Below are 21,210 nucleotides of genomic sequence, written 5' to 3' on the forward strand. Positions count from 1 at the left end.
GGGAAACAAACAGGTTTGCTGTTAGATTTGCAAAGTAATGGGCTATGAAATGGTAATGGTCAGACCTCACCTGGAGTACTGTGTCCAGTTCTGGGCACCACAGTTCAAGAAGGGCATTGACAAACTGGAACGTGTCCAGAGGAGGGCAACCAAAATGGTCAAAGACCTGGAAACGATGCCTTATGAGGAACGGCTAAGAGAGCTGGGCATGTTTAGCCTGGAGAAGAGGAGGTTAAGGGGTGATATGATAGCCATGTTCAAATATATAAAAGGATGTCACATAGAGGCGGGAGAAAGGTTGTTTTCTGCTGCTCCAGAGAAGCGGACACGGAGCAATGGATCCAAACTACAAGAAAGAAGATTCCACCTAAACATTAGGAAGAACTTCCTGACAGTAAGAGCTGTTCGACAGTGGAATTTGCTGCCAAGGAGTGTGGTGGAGTCTCCTTCTTTGGAGGTCTTTAAGCAGAGGCTTGACAACCATATGTCAGGAGTGCTCTGATGGTGTTTCCTGCTTGGCAGGGGGTTGGACTCGATGGCCCTTGTGGTCTCTTCCAACTCTATGATTCTATGATTCTATGAAAGACTGATCTCAGTCTTTCTCAGGCTTAGGCGGATTTACACGGGTGCAGGCAGTACTTCACATAACCTGGTCCCCAACCAAGTAGGGCTTTGAAAGTCACCACCGGCTGTTTAAATTGGGTCCCAAATCAATCAGTGGCCAATTCATCTATTTTAGGGTAGCCAGTTGCACATTGTCAAAAAAGAGGGCAAGCAACATCAAACAATAGTACAAAGGGGGGTATATATGGTAATTTATGGGTATAGATTCAAATTATTTCTTTACCTATAAATTATCTTATGCAAGACTGTAATTTAAATATAATAACTCTATAAAGCCTGTGACTAGGTGACATGTGTGTTGCCTGTCTACTCTGCTGATGCTGCAAACTGTGGATGGAGAACTTTGATGCCCTTCCTGTTCTCCATTTTTATGGTTCTCCAGTTTTAATGGACCGGACAGCCCTTCAAATAGAGGGTTTTATTCGTTTGTTTGTTTGTTTGTTTGTTTGTTCATCCATTCAACTAAATTCCTATGCTGCTTGGTTGTAGTAAAACCTCTAAGCAGTTTCCCCGAAGTATTAAAACAGATAATAACATTTAAAGATACCTAAAATTAACCGCAATGAAGATTAAAGCACGTCAACAGCCATGTGCCTGGATAGACTTGCCTAAACAAAAATGTTTCAAGCAGGCACTGAAAAAAATAGAGCAAAGATGCCTGCCTAGTGTCAATAAGCAGGGAGTTCCAAAGTGGAGGTCCTACCACTCTAAAAGGTCATTTTCTTACAACTGTGGAGCAAGTATTATGTGGCACCTGTATGTGGCACCTGTATCCACTGGGAACTGTAAGATATGGCATTGTGTGAACCTCCATAAGCTGTTTACATTGGTTAATGGGCACTGTCTTCCTAGCTCCTAAGCCTAGCTCTTGTTTGTATACTGTTGCCTGCTCTTCCACACCTCTCATCCTGAACCCACTGATCAATTAGGAAGCATCTATGTCTCACTAGAGTGGTGATAGTTTCCTAGGAGGTGATGTATGGAAGTGAGAGCTGGACCATAATGAAGGCTGATAGCCGAAGAATTAATGCTTTTGAATTATGGTGCTGGAGGAGACTCTTGAGAGTCCCATGGACTGCAAGAAGATCAAACCTATCCATTCTCAAGGAGATCAGCCCTGAGTTCTCACTGGAAGGACAGATCCTGAAGCTGAGGCTCCAATACTTTGGCCACCTCAAGAGAAGAGAAGACTCCCTGGGAAAGACCCTGATGTTGGGAAAGATGGAGGGCACAAGGAGAAGGGGACGACAGAGGATGAGATGGTTGGATAGTGTTCTCGAAACTACCAGCATGAGTTTCACCAAACTGCGGGGGGCAGTGGAAGACAGGAGTGCCTGGCGTGATCTGGTCCATGGGGTCACGAAGAGTCGGACACGACTAAACAACTCAACAACAAGAGGAGGTGATAGGAAGCCTTGCATTGGGCCACTGGCATCCCTCCAATCGCTTTCACTTGGAGCAGGCAGAACTCTCTGCTCTTTAATGCCCACTCTTAATTACCGACCAGAACTACATTGGGCAGAGATCTGTTCAAGCCCACCAAACACTCCCTGGAGATAGCATTGTATGGATAGCATTATGCATTCTGATCACTAGGTGGCTTGGGACTATATCCAGATGAAGTCATGCTGGGGTTCTGTTCTTGCTTAAAGGAGAGACCATAAAGATCTGGCCAGCTCCTAGACTGGTATCTATCCCCTTGAGTTTTCCATAACACCAATTAAGGAAAACAGACTTGCGTGTTCAGACCTTTAAACCTCCCCCTTAAATAAATCCAGACAAGACTCCAATTTTGGTTTGGTTTTTGCAGAATTTAGGCCACAACTTTATTGATTACAGCACGTGAGTGGTTGCATAGGCTCTGGTTCCACTAGCTCTCTGCCATGCAGGTAGCGCTGACCCAGGGCACCAGCATAGGTCAGCCTAGGGTGAACACCCGGATAGGCAGAAAGCCGGGAACAGGCTATGTCCACCACCCAGATGTCCCCCTGGACTCCGGCACGGGCACAACCCCCTCACAGGGTTGACCAAACCACTGAGTCCCTGGATTCCTTTAACGGAATACCCTTCACACAGGGATGGCGAGAGCATTCCCCCATCCCTATCACCTGAACCAAAGCCTATCTGCAACCTTACAAGTTGTGATGATTTGCTACACGGCAGGCGAAACCCAAATGGCACCAGCCAATCAACCAAGTGGGGAAATTCCTGCCATGCCCCTGTCCCAACGACAGACGACACACGACGGCATAGCAAGGTCAAGCGCACAGCCCTAAAAGGAAGGAGAGGTGGGCGGGTGTTCCGATGCACGCACCGAAAGAGGAAGCTCTGGGTCACGTACATAAGTACCTTGATCCGTTTAGCCTGCGTCCCACTGGCCTGATTAAACCCTGCATCAAGGGACCTATCAATCGGGTGTTGTGGCTATCCAATCGTACCCACCCACAACACAGGGTTTGGTTGCCAGGTCTCACCGCAACACGTGCCCTCTTTAAGGGAGGACCCGATTTGCAGCGAAAAAGTTCTGCTGATGAAAATTGGGGCATGTGTCCTTTGGGGCCGCACTCTTGTGTGTGCCAGCTGACTCCGGTGAGAGTGCGGCATCACTGCAAAGGACAGCTCTGTCTGCAAGCGCCGGCTCATCCTCCTTCCCCAAGCTTGGTGGCAGTGCTGGAGGGGGGGAAATGGGACATTCTGGAATCAAATTGAAAGCCGGGATGGCTTCTGTAATTCTGAGATGTCCCAGGAAAATCAGGACACTTGAAGGGTATGTTATGATAGGTTCTTTGCGTTCTCATTATGCATTTTTACACTGTAAACTGCCCTGTGATGAAAGGCAGGATATAAATTTAAGAAATAAAATACAGTGGTACCTCGGGTTAAGTACTTAATACGTTCTGGAGGTCCGTTCTTAAACTGAAACTGTTCTTAACTTGAGGTACCGCTTTAGCTAATGGGGCCTCCCATTGCCGCTGCTCAATTTCTGTTCTCATCCTGAAGCAAAGTTCTTAACCCGAGGTACTATTTCTGGGTTAGCGGAGTCTGTAACCTGAAGTGTATGTAACCCAAGGTACCAATGTAAAATAAAAAGGCAGGACCGGTTAAAGGTTTGGCTTGGGGAGGGGTGGTGATTAGGGAGGGGGTTGACCTGAAGAGACTCCCAAAGACCATACATTTGGCTCTCAGGCCTGAGGTTCCTCACCATTGTCTTTTAAGGTAAATTGATTCTTTTTTTAAAAATGAACATGTTAAAAACAATTACATATTTTGGGAGACTGGAATGGGAAGTGCATTGGCAAAGTCACAGACTGTTCGTAGTTTTAGTCTTTGAACCATGACAAACAGTTTCAGAAGCAACATTCCCCCCATCTCACCGTGGGGCAGGAGAAGAACCTTTCGTTTCTTTTGAATGCAGTGAGAGTGCCTGCCTACCTGCCCTTTTGCACTTGAAATGTTGCAGCTGTCTGGACGCTCCTTTGTATATTGAAGGTGTTCCAGGAAAGGGCTTTCCTCCCCATATGCTTTTATCCATCTCTTGGATTCATTAGGGAAACTACAAGACGAGGTTTCTGATGAGGAAGGGGGGTGGTGAAGAGAGAGCTGAAGCCCCACTTGAAAGCTCATTAACCCTCTACTCTTCATAGAAGGAAGAGTAGAGGAGGCAGTGGCAGATGCCTCCTGTAATATGCGCAATGTCCTTTCATTCATCTCCAAAATGCCTCAAATTTAGCATGCTTCAGATTGTGCCTGGAAAATTAACATAACGAAAAAGGCTGAGAGGCAGAAACAATAAAGAAAACACCCTACCTCTGAATTCTTTCCTCCGTTCTTGAATGGGGAAAAAGCTATTTTCAACTAAATGCATCACATAGTGACAGTGATATCACAAATGACTTAGCTTTTCATCTGGTGTGGCACATTTTAAGGAAATTAGTCAAGTCTGCTTCACAGGATTTGTTTCATTTATCGCAGAGATATATATTGCATTTTTTTAAAATCCTGTCCTTCCACGTATAAACCTAAGAAGAACATTGCTACTTCAATAGCTTGTTTTCGCCATGACCAACTAGATGTCTCTAGGAAGCCCACAAGCTAATGCGTTTAGGGCGCTGTTCAGAGTCTCCCCCTCATATCCTCACATCGACCTTGTGAGGTAGACTAGGATGAGAGAGCGTGACTTCCCAACTATGCTTCTTTAACAGACTGTTACATACCACCCCAATCTCTAAGCTAATCAGCCAGAGCCTCCGTGGGTTCCATAATTCAGTTTCCTTGGAATGAAGGTCAGTGGAGACTGAGAAATCCTTAGAATATATGGTTTTATTTACACATATACGCAACCTGAGTACAGGATGGAGGGGCTCACAGCATTAACACCCCACAGCATCAACAGTCCCAAAGATCTTCCTTCTCCATTAGTTTGGGGTCCAGCATGGAGCAAGCATGTCTCTGTGTCTCCAGCTTCTAGCCTGCATTCTGCTCAGCTCAACTCTGGCTGTTATTCTCCTACCCAGCAACTAGGTGAGGTGTGGTGGAGGAAAGACATTACCCCCCCCCCCATTATCCTTGAGGGCACCATCACAAGCTAGCTCTTGCAACCTAGCTCATTTTGGGGGGGGGGGGGACGGGACCTGATGAGGACAGCTAAAGTCGTTGTCTTACAAAGAAATTTGTCTGACCAGTTCAGCAAACTTCTGATAGGCTCTAACCCTCACAAGGGGGTACAGGACCCTTTAATGAACTTGGGGTATCACCTAAACTGACCTCCCACAAACCTACAACAATATTTACACACCAATCTTTAGCAGAATCATTTAATTAATTAAATTTGTATACCATCCTATACCTGTAGATCTCAGGGTGGTACACAACACAAAACAACTACTGTATATCATCTGTCTCTCTCTCTCTCTCTCTCTCTCTCTCTGATCTATCTATATCTATCTATCTATCTATCATCTATCTATCTATCTATCTATCATCTATCTATCATCACCTATCTATCTATCATCTATATCTACCGGTATCTATCTATCTATCTATCTATCTATCTATCTATCTATCTAATCTATCCATTTATCTATCATCTATCCATCTATCTATCATCTATCCATCTATCCATCTATCTATCTATCTATCTATCTATCTATCTATCTATCTATCATCTATCAATCATCACCTATCTATCTATCATCTATATCTACCGGTATCTATCTATCTATCTATCTATCTATCTATCTATCTATCTAATCTATCCATTTATCTATCATCTATCCATCTATCTATCATCTATCCATCTATCTATCTGTAATACATAATAAAAACAAAAACAGAAACAACCCAATAATTGCCCTTCCACAACATTTAAAAGGGCATTGCATGTCAATCAGCCAAAGGCCTGGCTGAAGAGGAACATCTACAGCTAGTGCCTAAGGGTGTATAATGAAGGCACCAGCCAAACTGCCCTGGGGAGAGCATTCTACAACTGTGGGGCCACTGCAGAAAAGGCCCGTTCTTGTGTTGCCACCTTCTGGACCTCTCGAGGAGGAAGCACACAAATAAGGGCCTCAGAGGATGATCTCAGGGTCCAGATAGGTTCATATGGAGAAAGGCTTGAGGTATTGCAGTCCTTGAGTCGGGTAAGGCTTTATAGGTCAAAACCAGCACTTTGAACTGGGGCCGGAAACAAATTGGTAGCCAGTGCAGTTGGCTCAGGATCGGTGTAATATGCTCAACCCGTCTTTAACCCAGTGAGCAACCTGGCTGCTGAATTCTGCACCAGCTGAAGCTTCTGAACCGTCTTCAGACGGTTCATGTGGCCCTATGTATAACGTGTTGCGGTAATCTAGCCTAGAGGTTACCAGAGCATAGATGATAGAGGTTAGGCTATCCCTGTCCAGATAGGGGCGTAGCTGGACCACCAGCCAAAGCGGATGGAAGGCACTCTGTGCCACTGAGGCCACCTGAGCCTGGGACAGCTGAGAAGAAGAGTTCAGATGCTTTGATTTCTCTGTTTTATTAATAGGGAGGCTGTGATTGGGAATGCTAGGAATATACCAGTGCAGAAATAGGTAAAGGTAAAGGGACCCCTGACCATTAGGTCCAGTCGTGACCGACTCTGGGGCTGTGGCACTCATCTCGCTTTATTGGCCAAGGGAGCCGGCGTACAGCTTCTGGGTCATGTGGCCAGCATGACTAAGCCGCTTCTGGCGAACCAGAGCAGCGCACGGAAGCGCCGTTTACCTTCCCGCCAGAGCGGTACCTATTTACTTGCACTTTGATGTGCTTTCGAACTGCTAGGTTGGCAGGAGCAGGGACCGAGCAACAGGAGCTCACCCCGTCACAGGGATTCGAACCACTGACCTTCTGATCGGCAAGTCCTAGGCCCTGTGGTTTAACCCACAGCACCACCCGCGTCCCACCAGTGCAGAAATAGGACTGAATAAACCTTTGTGAGAGGTGACACTGACCAAGCTGATTGACGCCAAGGGCCTGTCGCTGGGACCACACTTGACAGTTCTGCTGCTTGGAGGTCACTTCTTATCTGTCCACCTCGCACGTGTAGGACTATTTAGAGAGACTCTTCCTTAAGTACAGACAGCTGGCTGGAGTCCTCTTGTCTGCTCAGCTTGCCATGTAGCACCAAAAATGCAGTACAGATGGGTTACCCATTTTAGCGACGTTCCTTTTTAATTCCCCCTGCCTCCCCGCAAAGGTTAATGCTCCTAATCTCATTATTGCTGTAGGTGATTGCTCTGGGCTGCTGCTAAAGCTGGTTCCTTGGTACAACCTTTGATTCCCCCCCCCCCCCCAGTGTGTCATGGGAACGGTGAAAAAGTCACTGGGTATATACAGTGCGTTCCGTCCTGTGCTATTTTAGGATTTTGATTTATGATGCAGAGCTCTTTTCTTCTTCTAAAAATTTAATTCCTATAAGGAGATTGTGCAGTATTATGTATTGAAATGCACACTGTATGTAGGAGTCTGCTTGGGAAGATAAGGTTTCGTCAAAAGATGCATCTCTGTGTGTTGTTCCATGTTTGTGCCTTCTTGGAAACCGTGTCCCCTTTTTTTCCTAATCTCTCAAGTGTGAGGACTGTCTGTTGTTATTTAGGGAGGGGGATATATTCTGCATGTTCTCAGAGGCACCCTTGCCTCTTGTTTCACATGTCAGCGCTGCTAAACTTTAGCCCCACAAATAGGAGCTGGCTGGGGCTGATGGAAATTGGAAGGACTTGTCTTCATTTGAGGTTGTAAAGCAAGGGTTGGGTGTCCACCTGTGAAGGATTCTTTAGTTGTGATTACTCCAATGCAGGGGGTTGGACTAAATAATAACAATAATAATAAATTTTATTTATACCCTGCCCTCCCCAGCCAGAGCCGGACTCAGGGCAGCTAACACCAGTAAAATTACAATACAAACATAATGGGGGGACGGACGGACCCAATTTAAAATACAGGTTAAAATGCAATTTAAAAAGCAGCCTCATTTTAAAAGTAGCCCATAAATCAAAACCGTAAGGGGAGGGAAGACATAAGGGTCAGACTGAGTCCAAACTTGAAATATACTCAGAGTTGAGTGTGGATTTCATGCTCTTTATTCAGCTCATAGTAGTGATGAATGCCAGTTCCCCCAAAGTGTCTGCTTTATATACATTATTTACACAATGGGCCCCGCGTGATTGGCTAATTCCGGGATTCTCCTGTAGGCCAATCAGGTTGCGGATTCACTTCCACCTGGAGCTGGATTGGGTGGCTCCTGTGGACCAAACAGACTGCTGCATTTTGGATCCTAGTCAACTCAGTACATAACAAAACCAAAGGCCAGGCAGAACAGATTGTCAGCCCCTTCCAACTCTTCTATGATTCTGAAGGCCACAGATCCCCTCCCTTCCTTGATTTAAACCCATTTCTCACCACCCACAAAGGGCAAAAAGCAGTCTGGGTGCTATATTGCTTGAGGAAACAACCCAGGAGGATAGGATTGAGAAGCTTTCTTCACCTGCTGTTTTATCTCAGTATATTCCCAGCTGCGGTTCAGTGCTTTTAAAAGTTGGGAGGTGGAATCTTGCATTTTGCTCCTCTCAGTGGGTAGGGTTAATGGCACATTCCGAGACACCGTCTTCCAGAAATATATCCCGATATAGACTCAACTGTTTCTGTAGAGGAACTTTGAAAGTTCCCATTGGTGAGCTGTTTTGGAGCAACGGCTCCAGTTATGTAAAAGTTTACGAGATTACGAAAGACAAAAGAGTGCCTGCTGGCTCAGGGAAAATGTATTTCTGAGACTCTATTGCAATTTAGGTTGAAAGCTCGGTCAGGTTACTGGTGCCAGTTACCTTCTTACATAAGATGGGGGGGGCAGCGGGCATTTTTTCAGCAGCATGGGCGATCTGAATATGAACTTGCTGCGTTCAGGCTAACTGTACTTTTCCTCTTCTGAGCAGGTTGGCCATTAGAGCAGACAGTCCTATCTCTGGCGGACTCCTCTGTCTGAAGGGCTGTCCAGCATCATCATCATAATAATAGTAATAATAATAATAATAATAATAATAATAATAATAATAATAATAATATAATATTTGTACCCCGCCCATCTGGCTGGGTTTCCCCAGCCACTCTGGGCGGCTTCCAACAAAGATTAAAAATACATTAAAATGTCACACTTCCCTGAACAGGGCTGCCTTCAGATGTCTTCTAAATGTTGTTGTTGTTGTTGTTGTTGTTGTTGTTGTGTAGTCGTTTAGTCGTGTCTGACTCTTCGTGACCCCATGGACCAGAGCACGCCAGGCACTCCTGTCTTCCACTGCCCCCACAGTTTGGTCAAGCTTATGCTGGTAGCTTCGAGAACACTATCCAACCATCTCGTCCTCTGTCGTCCCCTTCTCCTTGTGCCCTCAACCTTTCCCAACATCAGAGTCTTTTCCAGGGAGTCTTCTCTTCTCATGAGGTGGCCAAAGTATTGGAGCCTCAGCTTCACGATCTGTCCTTCTAAATGTTAGGTAGTTGTTTATCTCTTTGACGTCTGATGGGAGGGCGTTCCACAGGGCAGGTACCACTACCAAGAAGGCCTTCTGCCTGGTTCCCTGTAGTTTTGCTTCTCGCTGGACCTCAGTGTCCGGGCAGAATGATGGGGGTGAAGACCCTCCTTCAGGTATACTGGGCCGAGGCCATTTAGGGCTTTTTTTCACTAGTGGGACTGGTTGGTTGAATCTGGCAGTTTTAGGCCCTCCAGATGTTGCTGGACTTCAGCTCCCATCATCCTTGACGTCAAACTATGCTGGCTGGAACTGATGGGAGTTGGAGTGCAACAACCTCTGGAGGGCCACACTCTCCCTACGCCTGCCATAGAAGGACCCAGGGGGGTATGACCCTGTATAAGGCAGCTTCCTGCGCCAACACCAAAGCAAAAGAATCAGCTGTTGCTTATTTCTGTTCTGCTTGGCTGTTTGCGCTACTCTTGTTTGTTGCATATTGACATGGCATATTGACTAGCTTAAATGAGTGTTGAAAAACAACCTGCCTCTTGGCAAATCTTGACGCTTTGCCTTGAGCAGAGGTCAGTAGTCACTTACTCTTCCTGATGATTTGCAAGTGGTGATTTGTAGGTGCAGTCGCTTTGAGCTGTAATTGATTGGATTGATTTTGCTGTTGCAGATGCCCCAGAGGCCCCCCCCCCCCAATTCCCAAGCCCCTTTCTTGGACCACTCTGCTTTCCATGCAGTAACAGCAAAGCCTATTTTTATGGCCAGGATAACTAAGGCTGCCATAAATAGCCTCTGAGCATCACTCCCTTTTTTCCCTTCTTTTTTTTTTGCTGCTTGAAAGCAAATAGTTCTTGCAGGGCTCCTGTTGATGGATAGGGAGCCTTTTAAGTTAATTAAGGGTGCATCCATGAGGCTCTTACTTTCTCAATTAGGGGCACTTAAGCAACTCAGACCATTGCTGCTTTTCCTGCTATCTTCCCTGGTGCACGCTTTATTGCCTGCATTGGTCCTAAAAAGGTAAAGGTAAAGATAAAGGACCCCTGACCATGAGGTCCAGTCGCGGACGACTCTGGGGTTGCAGCACTGGTCTCGCTTTACTGGCCGAGGGAGCCGGCGTACAGCTTCTGGGTCATGTGGCCAGCATGACTGGCAAACCAGAGCAGTGCACGGAAACGCCGTTTACCTTCCCGCTGGAGCGGTACCTATTGATCTACTTGCACTTTGACATGCTTCTGAACTGCTAGGTTGGCAGGAGCTGGGACCGAGCAATGGGAGCTCAGCCCGTCATGGGGATTCAAACCGCCAACCTTCTGATTGGCAAGCTCTAGGCTATGTGGTTTAACACACAGCGCCACCCGACTTCTTTATATGGTCAGGGAAAAAGCAGGCAGTCTTGGACTATATGCCAATGCAGAATGCAGGTGGGGATGTGGGATGCATGACTGAGTATTCCCCAGCATTAAAAAGAAGAAGAAGAAAAGCCTATTTTCCTCGGCAAAGCTAGCTAGCTTGCCTGGACAGTGATGCTAGCATGCCTACTTCCTGAGATGCTAGTTTTCAGGTGGAGTGGGTGGGAAGGGAAAATTGTTTTCTTTTCTTCAATGTATCATAGCGTAGGGTTGCATTCAACAAGATCATAACTGGGGCCTGAACTCACGAACAGCGTGGAGTGCTCCTTATTTTATTATTTATTCTTTAACAGCATTTATCCGCCACCCCTAGCAGTTTCCCTTCTTACAGCAACATGCAACTGCAAACAAACAAACAAACAAGTCCTAACTGAGCCCATAGAAGGCAATGGCAAGAACTTTCTGACAGTAAGTGCTGTTCGACAGTGGAATGAATGGGTTCCCATGACGGATGGTTGTGGACTCTCTCTCCTTGGAGGTTTTTAAGCAGAGGTTGCATAGCCCTTGGTCATGGATACTTGACAGTGGTACCTCGGGTTACATACGCTTCAGGTTACAGACTCCGCTAACCCAGAAATTAACCCTCGGGTTAAGAACTGTGCTTCAGGATGAGAACAGAAATTGTGCTCCGGCGGTGCGGCAGCAGCAGGAGACCCCATTAGCTAAAGTGGTGCTTCAGGTTAAGAACAGTTTCAGGTGAAGAATGGACCTCCAGAACGAATTAAGTACTTAACCCGAGGTACCGCTGCAGTTGATATTCCTGCATTGCAGGGGCTTGGATGATGGTTCTCGGGTGTCTCTTCCAAGTCTATGGTTCTGTGATTCTCTGTCTTCCATCCAGGGCATGATCAAAGTCCAGCCAGACAAAAAAAAAGGCTACGCAGATGTGAAACGAGGCCAATGAGAGGTATGGTTCGGGAGAGCCTATGTGGTTGGGAAGGGGGGTGGAGCATTGCCTGGGCAAAGCCCGAAGGGCCAACTAGAGAAACCTTCTTTGGCCCTTGAGATTGAGGTTCCCCACTCCTGTCCTTCCTGGTAATGTGCAAATTGGTCCTGAGCTTGCTGGATTTCGTTGTCTCTGCTCTGAGCTTCTGCATGCTGCAGCTTCCCACTCACTTGTAGACATTGAAAGAGACTCAAGACCTTGCAGCGCTGCTGCTGCTGCGCACATCAGCAGATCTTCACAGATTCTCCTTCCCACGCCTGACGGAAATCGATCCAGGGAAGGCTGTTTGCTAACATCACCTTGTCGAGCCCTCGACTGTTGATGTTACGGCTGATTATTCCTCTCTGCCAGGGCTGGATTCAGCATGTGTGTTTTACTCTTCTCCAGAGGAAGTGGAGGACTTGCTAGCGACCTTTCCCTCCTCTGGGCTGGGCTTCGCCCTTTGAAAGCGCAACCAGCTATATCGCATGCTGCGTCCTTATAAACTGGAGAGAAAATTGTAAACTTCACACTTGTTGTGGTATTCTTAATAATGCCATTTGGTTGCCATAGAAACGTATTTTCCGAGCATTTTCTGGAGAGCATAGGGGGAGAGGAGGCAATGGGAAGAAGAAGACAGGTTTGGCTCAGGTCAGATCTGAAGGACAAACTTGGCACGTCAGTCTACTAAATCATACTCAGAGTAAACCCATTGAAATCAATTGACAATCTAGTTTTAAGAACATTAAGAAGAGCCCGCTAGATCAGGCCAGTGGACCATATAGTCTAACATCCTGTTCTCAGTGTGGCTGTCTGTGGCAAACCCACCAGCAGGATCCGACCACAAGAGCACTCTCTCCTGTGGTTTCCAGCAAGTGATTTTGGAAGCATTTCTCGGTACGGCCTTCTCGGCGGTGGCGCCCGCCCTGTGGAATGCCCTCCCATCAGATGTCAGGGAAATAAACAACTACAGTGGTACCTCGGGTTAAGAACTTAATTCGTTTTGGAGGTCTGTTCTTAATCTGAAAATGTTCTTAACCTGAAGCACCACTTTAGCTAATGGGGCCTCCTGCTGCTTCTGTGCCGCCGCTGCATGATTTCTGTTCTCATCCTGAAGCAAAGTTCTTAACCCGAGGTACTATTTCTGGGTTACTGGAGTCTGTAACCTGAAGCATCTGTAACCTGAAGCGTCTGTAACCTGAGGTACCACTGTATCTGACTTTTAGAAGACACCTGAAGGCAGCCCTGTTGAGGGAAGTTTTTAATGTTTGATGGTTTATCGTGTTTTTAATATTCTGTTGGGAGCTGCCCAGAGTGGCTAGGGAAACCCAGCCAGATGGGCAGGGTATAAATTATTATTGTTACAGTCGTACCTCCGCTCATGTATCCCTCCGGTTACATAAACTTTGGGATACGTAAGTGGCAAACCCGGAAGTATATTTCCGGGTTTTTGCCATGCGCGCATGCCCAGAAGCGCTCTATGTCCGCAGAAGTGGTCCCTCTAGTTGCGGATACCTCGGCATCCGACCAGAGCACTGGAACAGATCCCGTTCGCAACCGGAGGTACCACTGTATTATTATTATTATTATTATTATTATTATTATTATTATTATTTCTGGACCAGAGACCCACCTCTGATTCCCCGGCTGCAACACGGGACCCACTTTCACTTAATACAGTGGTACCTCTGGTTACGAACTTAATTCGTTCAGGAGGTCCGTTTTCAACTCAAAACCGTTCTTAACCTGAGGTGCACTTTCGCTAATGGGGTCTCCCGCTGTGCATGCTCCTCTGGCGCACGATTTCCACTTGCATCCCGGGGCAAAGTTCGCAACCAGGAGACCTACTTCTGGGTTAGCAGAGCTCACAACCCGAAGCGTTCACAAGGAGGATGGTTCGTAACCAGAGACATTACTGTAATGCTAAGAATGCACATTATTCATCTTGAAGTGGCAATTCACAGAGCAGTATGCCTAACATTACTTCAGCATTACTACTGAAGGAAAACTAGCCCTGCAATGTGGCAAGAGAAAGACATAAGCATTTGGCCAGAAATGTGTATCTTATTAAAAAAAAGCTCCTGCCTGTCTCCCATCATGTTGCAGCGCTTGTGGAAATCTATAAAATGAGCATCTCATCAAAAGAATGTCTTCTAGTCCAGACACACATGTAGTGCTCCTTTGGTCTGGTCGGCCTAAGATGGAATCCAGCCTGGTAGCAACAGCTGTGTTGTGGGACGTCTGATGTGGCCTTGTGCTTCCCCATAGGCTGAGAACCTTTGCACTAGACCACAACCTGCCTACAAATTTCCACCATAGAAATGAGTTGCGTGTCGAGGTCCCCAAGCCACCCCCAAATAACTCACAACGCACACTTAATTTTTGTTTAAGGTTTTTGGCATAATTTTGGCCACAACTTTATTTAAATACAAAACCGTGAGTGGTTGTTTAGGCATTGGTTAAGACTATCTGTCCCCCCGCCTGGGGACAGAACTGACTTCCGGGCACCACCGAAAGACAGTGCGGGGGAAAGCAAGTCGGGGAGAAATGGAGCTGAGTCACAGACCCTCAATTCTCATCCGCATGCTCCCCGAAGGCTTGCCGGCCCTAGTCCCATTCCAGGGATTGGACGAAAAGATGGCAAGCCCCAGGATTCCTTTAACGGAATTCCCTTTCCGCAGCAACCATGGAGGGGCAGGCCCAGCCTATCCTAACCCCTCCTCCACCAATTTATAACCAATGCCTAACTGCAACCTTACAAGTTGTGACGATTTGCTACGCAGTAGGCAAAAACCAAATGGCCCAGCCAATCAGCCAGATGGACAAAATTCCTACCAGGCCCCTGCCCCAACGGCAGACGACCCCATGACAGGCATAGCAAGGTCAATGCAACAACCCCTTACTCAAGGGCGGGTGGGCGGGTGATCCGTTGCACGCAGCAAAGAGAAAGCTCCAGGCTGCGTGCAGAGTATTTAAACATTTTACCCCTCCCACCAAAATTGCAACATATCTTTTACCCCAGCAACCCAGTGAACCAATCACTGCCCCAGGCCATCTTTAGAGACCCTGCCTGGTAACAGAGGGGTGGCTCAGCAGACCCCACCGCAACATGTGCTCTCCATGAAGGAGAACACGCTTTGTGCGCACACCAAGAATACAAGAGTCAACAATCTCTGGTTTAAATAAGAAATGGAATGAATGAATGAGTCATTATAATGATACACTGCTTTTGTATTTTCCATTAAGGCCTTAATGCATTTCATAAACCCAGTTGTGGGATCAAAATGGAAGGGGAGGGGGAACGAGAGAGTGGGTGGAATTCAGTGTTGTGTTTCAGCTTGCCAGACGGGAGTTATCTCCCGCTTGGACTACTGCAATGCGCTCTGCGTGGGGCTACCTTTGAAGGTGACCCGGAAACTGCAATTAATCCAGAATGCGGCAGCTAAACTGGTGACTGGGAGCAGCCGCTGAGACCACATAACACCGGTCCTGAGAGATCTGCATTGGCTCCCAGTACGTTTACGAGCACAATTCAAAGTGTTGGTGCTGACCTTTAAAGCCCTAAACAGTCTCAGTCCTGTATACCTGAAGGAGCCCCCATCGTTCAGCCCAGACACTGAGGGCCTTCTGGCGGTTCCCTCATTGCGAGAAGTGAGGTTACAGGGAACCAGACGGAGGGCCTTCTCGGTAGTGGTGCCCACCCTGTGGAACACCCTCCCATCAGATGTCAAGGAAATAAGCAGCTATCTTATTTTGAAAAGACATCTGAAGGCAGCCCTGTTTAAGGAAGTTTTTAATATTTAATGCTGTATTGTTTTATTTCTCGACTGGGAGCCGCTCAGAGTGGCTGGGGAAACTCAGCCAGATGGGCGGGGTATAAATAATAAATTATTATTATTATTATTATTATTATTATTATTATTATTATTATCCTCCCCACTCTAGTACTGTTCTGGGGCTTCATCAGCCTAATTTCAGGAAGCACACAGGGAGAATAAAGGAAGGGGAAGCCCTATTGTGCCAATTCAGTTTCTCTGACGGCACCAGGTCCACTGTCAGACCAACTCTGTGTTACAAAGATGTTTGCAGATGTGACATGAAGGTTAGCAACATCAACCCTGCCTTGTGGAAATCCCCTGTAGGTGACTACAGTGCCTAGAGACAGACAGTCAGATCATGCATCCACAGCAATGACCAGAGGAGGAATGACTGCCAGGAGGAGTGCAGAGAGAAGAAATTCTGTGCTGCCTTTGCGGCAGTGCAACCAGACACCTTCAGCTGCCCCAGCTGCAACAAAACATGTCTCTCCCACATCGGTCTCTACAGCCACAACAGGTGCTGTAACCTTCCAGAGGTTTGACTTCACCCCCAAAGGCACACTCCTCCGTTGTCTCTTGAAACAGACGGCTGCCAGCAGTTCTGCTGTCGGAGCTCATAGTGCGAATCCTGCCCAGTGTCTTTCTTGGCGAAGGCTTGCTTTGTGTGCAGGAGTCCTGAGGTTAAATCAGCACCACTTCCACGAAGGGCTGGGAATGTCCCCAATGTTCCTACTAAAGGATATTGTTTCTAGGAGTTTAAAGATTATGCGTGGGATGGATAATTCTCAGCCTTGCATTAGGGGAATTGAAAGCTGCGCATGGCGTGATGCTTTTAAAAGATTCTGTGAGATCATGGATGTTTGCAGAAATGTTTGTAAATCTGATAAAGACCATTTTCCCGGCAAAGCAGCTGCCGTTCCTGCCGAGGGCTGCTCTTTACCAATCTAATTTGTGCCGCACACTCTCTGCATAGGCGGGTGCGATATACACAAGCCAATATCTGTGCCAAACCCTCAGTGATAGAAGAAGTCTGGGTGGGGAAACCCAACAGAAATATTTCAAGGAAAGCTTTGGCTTTGAGACCAGTTCTCTTGTCATTGGTTATTACAGTAGTACCTCAGGTTAAGTACTTAATTCGTTCCGGAGGTCCGTTCTTAACCTGAAACTGTTCTTAACCTGAAGCACCACTTTAGCTAATGGGGCCTCCTGCTGCTGCCGCGCCGCCGGAGCACGATTTCTGTTCTCATCCTGAAGCAAAGTTCTTAACCCGAGGTAATATTTCTGGGTTAGCAGAGTCTGTAACCTGAAACGTATGTAACCCGAGGTACCACTGTACCTATATCCCAGTTCTATTCCAAGGCAGGGATGTGGACCTCCAGATGTTGAAAGACTACAAGTCCCATGGACCCTGGACCGTTGGCCTTATGCCGGCTGAAGTCTAGTAACATCTGGAGGGTGATGGGTTTTCAAGCTCTGCTGTAAGGAGCTGAAGGCAGCTTATAACACCATACTTAAAGCACGTTCCCCACTCCCCAGAAAAGAATCTGTGGGCTTTCTTTAGATTTGAAGGGTTGTATTCAAATAGCTCCCCCCCAATTTTTTTTATTCATTTTATAATGCAAATAAAGAACACAAACAGAAAAACAAACAATACAAACAAATTCTTGTCATATCCTTATTTTGTATTCAACTAACTTTTACTCGGAGTAGACCCATTAAAATAAATGGCAGCAACTACGTAGTTAGGTCCATTAATTCTGGTGTGTCTGCTCTGAGTAAAAGTTAGCTGAATTCAACCCAAAGTAATTGACATTCTCAGCCTTAGCAAAACACAGTCTCTTCCCGGAACCCTTTTTCTGCAAAGCCATCAGCTGTGACCTCATTAGCAGCCCTGCCTCTGTTTCCTCTTTGTCTCCTTGGCAAAGGTGCCTCAGGCCCAGCCTGTCTAAGTAAGTAAGTAAAATAAAGTAAGTAAGTAAGTAAGTAAGTAAGTAAAATAAAGTAAGTAAGTAAGTAAGTAAGTAAAATAAAGTAAGTAAGTAAGTAAGTATAAAATGAAGTAAGTAAGTAAGTAAAGTAAAGTAAAGTAAAGTAAAGTAAAGTAAGTAAGTAAGTAAGTAAGTAAAATAAATAAATATCTGCATGATGTAATGGTTTGGCTTCCCTGACAAAGCCTGCAGGCTTTCAGCCAAGAGTCAGGCTGAAGCGTCGTGCTTTGGGATGATTTACTGCTGAACCTTGAATTCAGTGGAAGCTCTGCCCGGTTATTATGCCCGCAATGTATTAGGCCAGACACCCTTTCAAAAAGCTGTAGTGGGAAAAGCCCAGGATGGACAGCTCGTAATGCAGAGCCCATTAGCCAAGTGTGACAGCGCCTTTGGCTAGAGTGTTTAGGGATTTGGCAATCTCACAAGGCACAAGGACAGGAGATTTAAAAGGCAGCTGAACCTTCGTCAGTTCGACCTGCCTGCAGTCAAACGATGGCCGCAGCCATAAATCTTCTCTGTAGCTGAAGAACTGGCCGGAGAGGTGGAAATGCTGGAAAGGAGATACATGATTAGGTTCCCCTTGAGGAGATGGACTGTTGCCTCTGTGAAACACTTTCCATCGGTTTCTGTCATTGTCAACAGGTGGTTGTTGTTGACATCCATTTGTCTCGAGAGATAACGGAGTGCACCTCTGGGGGTGAACTCAAACTGCTGCGTTAGCAACACCAAAGTGACCTTTCTGGGGTGCAAGCCTGGGCAGTGTGTCTGGAGGTCCTGGACTGCCCAGACAACAATACCCCCCTCTCAGCCTCACTGATCTGGTCCAAAGGAAAGCAGAGCAATACATTTGGCACCAGCTTGGCTGCAGGAGTTGCTGGAAGGAGGCGTACAAGGCGCCACCCAACCTTCTTAGGGATTCCACTCCAGTTTTACTCCTTAGCCTTTTCTCCCAGTACGTTTCTGAGCACAATTCAAAGTGTTGGTGCTGACCTTTAAATCCCTAAACTACCTTGGTCCAGTATACCTTAAGGAGCGTCTCCACCCCCATCGGTCTGCCCGGACACTGAGGTCCAGTGCCGAGGGACTTCTGGCAGTTCCCTCGCTGCAAAAAGCCAAGTTACAGGGAACCAGACAGAGGGCCTTCTCGGTAGTGGCACCCGCCCTGTGGAACGCCCTCCCACTAGATGTCAAAGAGAAAAATAACTACCAGACTTTTAGAAGATACCTGAAGGCAGCCCTGCTTAGGGAAGCTTTTAATGTTTAATAGGTTATTGTATTTTAATATTCTGTTGGAAGCCGTCCAGAGTGGCTGGGGAAACCCAGTCAGATGGGTGGGGTATAAATGATAAATTATTATTATTATTATTATTATTATTATTATTATTATTATTCCTCTGAAGATACTGTAAGTGTGATATATGGTAATTAAGTGTCCCTTGTGAAAACTGTCCACCTCCTCAAGGGACTGAATCCAAAAGCCAGCCGCAACCCGTTGACTATGCTCCCTGGGATTCTCATGTCCAGCCTCTGACTTATTGTTTGGCCTTGGGGAAGTGATAAACGCCATGGAGTTCTAACTCCCCAAAGGCTTCTACACTTAGAAGTGTGCTGAGTTCCAACAGTTAAATCCAGTGCTTCCCTAGCAGCAGACATCCAGCTGGTGGCTGAGTATTTGGGAAGTGCTGTGCAAAGCATGAATAGCTTGTCCAAAATGGTCTCGTGGGCCAAATGGGGAGGAGGTCTGGTGGGCCATAAATGGCCTGAGGGATGGAGGTTCCCTACTGTTGGTGTAATAACCCTGGTCTACTTTGCACCTTGTTGCCTTGCATATCTGCAGCGTTGGTGGTGTCTAATGAGAAGTGGGACCATAGCTGTCAACTTTTTCCTTTTTTTAAGGGAAATTCCCTTATTCCGAATAGGATTCCTTGCAAGAAAAGGGAAAAGTTGACAGCTAATGAGAGGGATGCGGGTGGCGCTGTGGGTTAAACCACAGAGCCTAGGACTTGCCGATCAGAAGGTTGGCGGTTCAAATCCCCATAACGGGGTGATCTCCTGTTGCTTGGTTCCTGCTCCTGTCAACCTAGCAGTTCGAAAGCACGTCAAAGTGCAAGTAAATAAATAGGTACCGCTCAGGCGGGAAGGTAAACGGCATTTCCGTGCGCTGCTCTGGTTCGCCAGAAGTGGCTTAGTCATGCTGGCCACATGACCCGGAAGCTGTACCCTCGGCCAGTAAAGCGAGATGAGTCATGCTGGCCACATGACCCGGAAGCTGCTCCCTCGGCCAGTAAAGCGAGATGAGCGCCATAACCCCAGAGTCAGTCACGACTGGACCTAATGGTCAGGGGTCCCTTTACCTTTACTTTGCACCTTGTTGCCTTGCATATCTGCAGCGTTGGTGATGTCTAATGAGAAGTGGGACCATAGCGTGTGAAGCAGGACCAGCGGGGGGTGCTCATGGGTAGGCAGTCTGCCCTGAAGAGAGTCTCAAGGGCCAGATAGAAAGTCTTGGTGGGCCACATGCAACAGCTTGGCCTGACCTTCACCACCCCTGGTGCAAGGGCTTGTGTGGCACCTAAAAACTGGCGACAGTGCCCAGCACCCGTCTCTCTTCCAGTTCTGCTTGGGCCTGCTAAAATAGCTGTTGCATTTTTCACCCCCCTAGTTGGCCTCTGTTCATTTGGCACAGGAATGGGTTGCTAAACATAGCCTGCGATCAGTCAGCGCTGCAGAAATGCAGAGATCATTATCAGAGGCAGACTTCTAGTTGCATTCGCTTGAGGAGTCCACGCCAGAGCGACCTGGCTGTGCTGAGCTTTGGGAAAGCACTTCAAGATGCGGGCGTTTGAATCGATATGTTTTGTAATTCAGCTCCTGTTCCAGTTCAGCTATGGTAAAAAAACACACACACAAAAACCAAGGCTTTGCTTCCGTTCCACTTCATGTCGCCTGCATTTTTGCTTCAACTTTTTCTCATAACAAGATTCTGTTATGAAACTGGACTGGGCTGGGATGCCCTGAAGTCAGGTTTTATCAGCCTGCTGTCCTGCAAGGATATATATATATATTGTGGGTAGATTTGGGACTTAGCCATGCCTATCTCCAACACAGGATTGAAGCCTTAATGAGAGAGGTGGCATTTCATGGTTCATTTTGATAAATCCAAGGCCTGGCCTGGCACTCTGGGGAGAAGGAAGAACTGCTATTGGCACAGGGCGCCTAAATGGAGTCTAATTCTAGGTGGCTGACATTTTTAGAACAAAACTTTAGGGTGCTTAATTTTCCACCAAAATCTGCAAGAAATGCCTCTCAGTTTCTAATTTAGTGTAATTAAAAAAAAAAAAAAAAAACTTCGTGCAACCTGAACAAACAGGGAACACCAGACCCTCCTAAAGGTAAAGGTAAAAGGGACCCCTGACCATTAGGTCCAGTCGTGGCTGACTCTGGGGTTGCGGCGCTCAT

General features: G+C 46.8%; 1 protein-coding gene across 3 annotated transcripts in view; it reads left to right on the forward strand.

Moving 5' to 3' along the window:
* Positions 1 to 21,210, forward strand: part of MAPK4 (mitogen-activated protein kinase 4) — an 87,319-nt gene that overhangs the window by 14,894 nt on the left and 51,215 nt on the right. The gene's annotated exons all lie outside the window — the stretch shown is intronic.

This window comes from Podarcis pityusensis (genome assembly GCF_964106645.2).
Source record: "Podarcis pityusensis genome assembly, chromosome: 11".
Classification (NCBI taxonomy): domain Eukaryota; kingdom Metazoa; phylum Chordata; class Lepidosauria; order Squamata; family Lacertidae; genus Podarcis; species Podarcis pityusensis.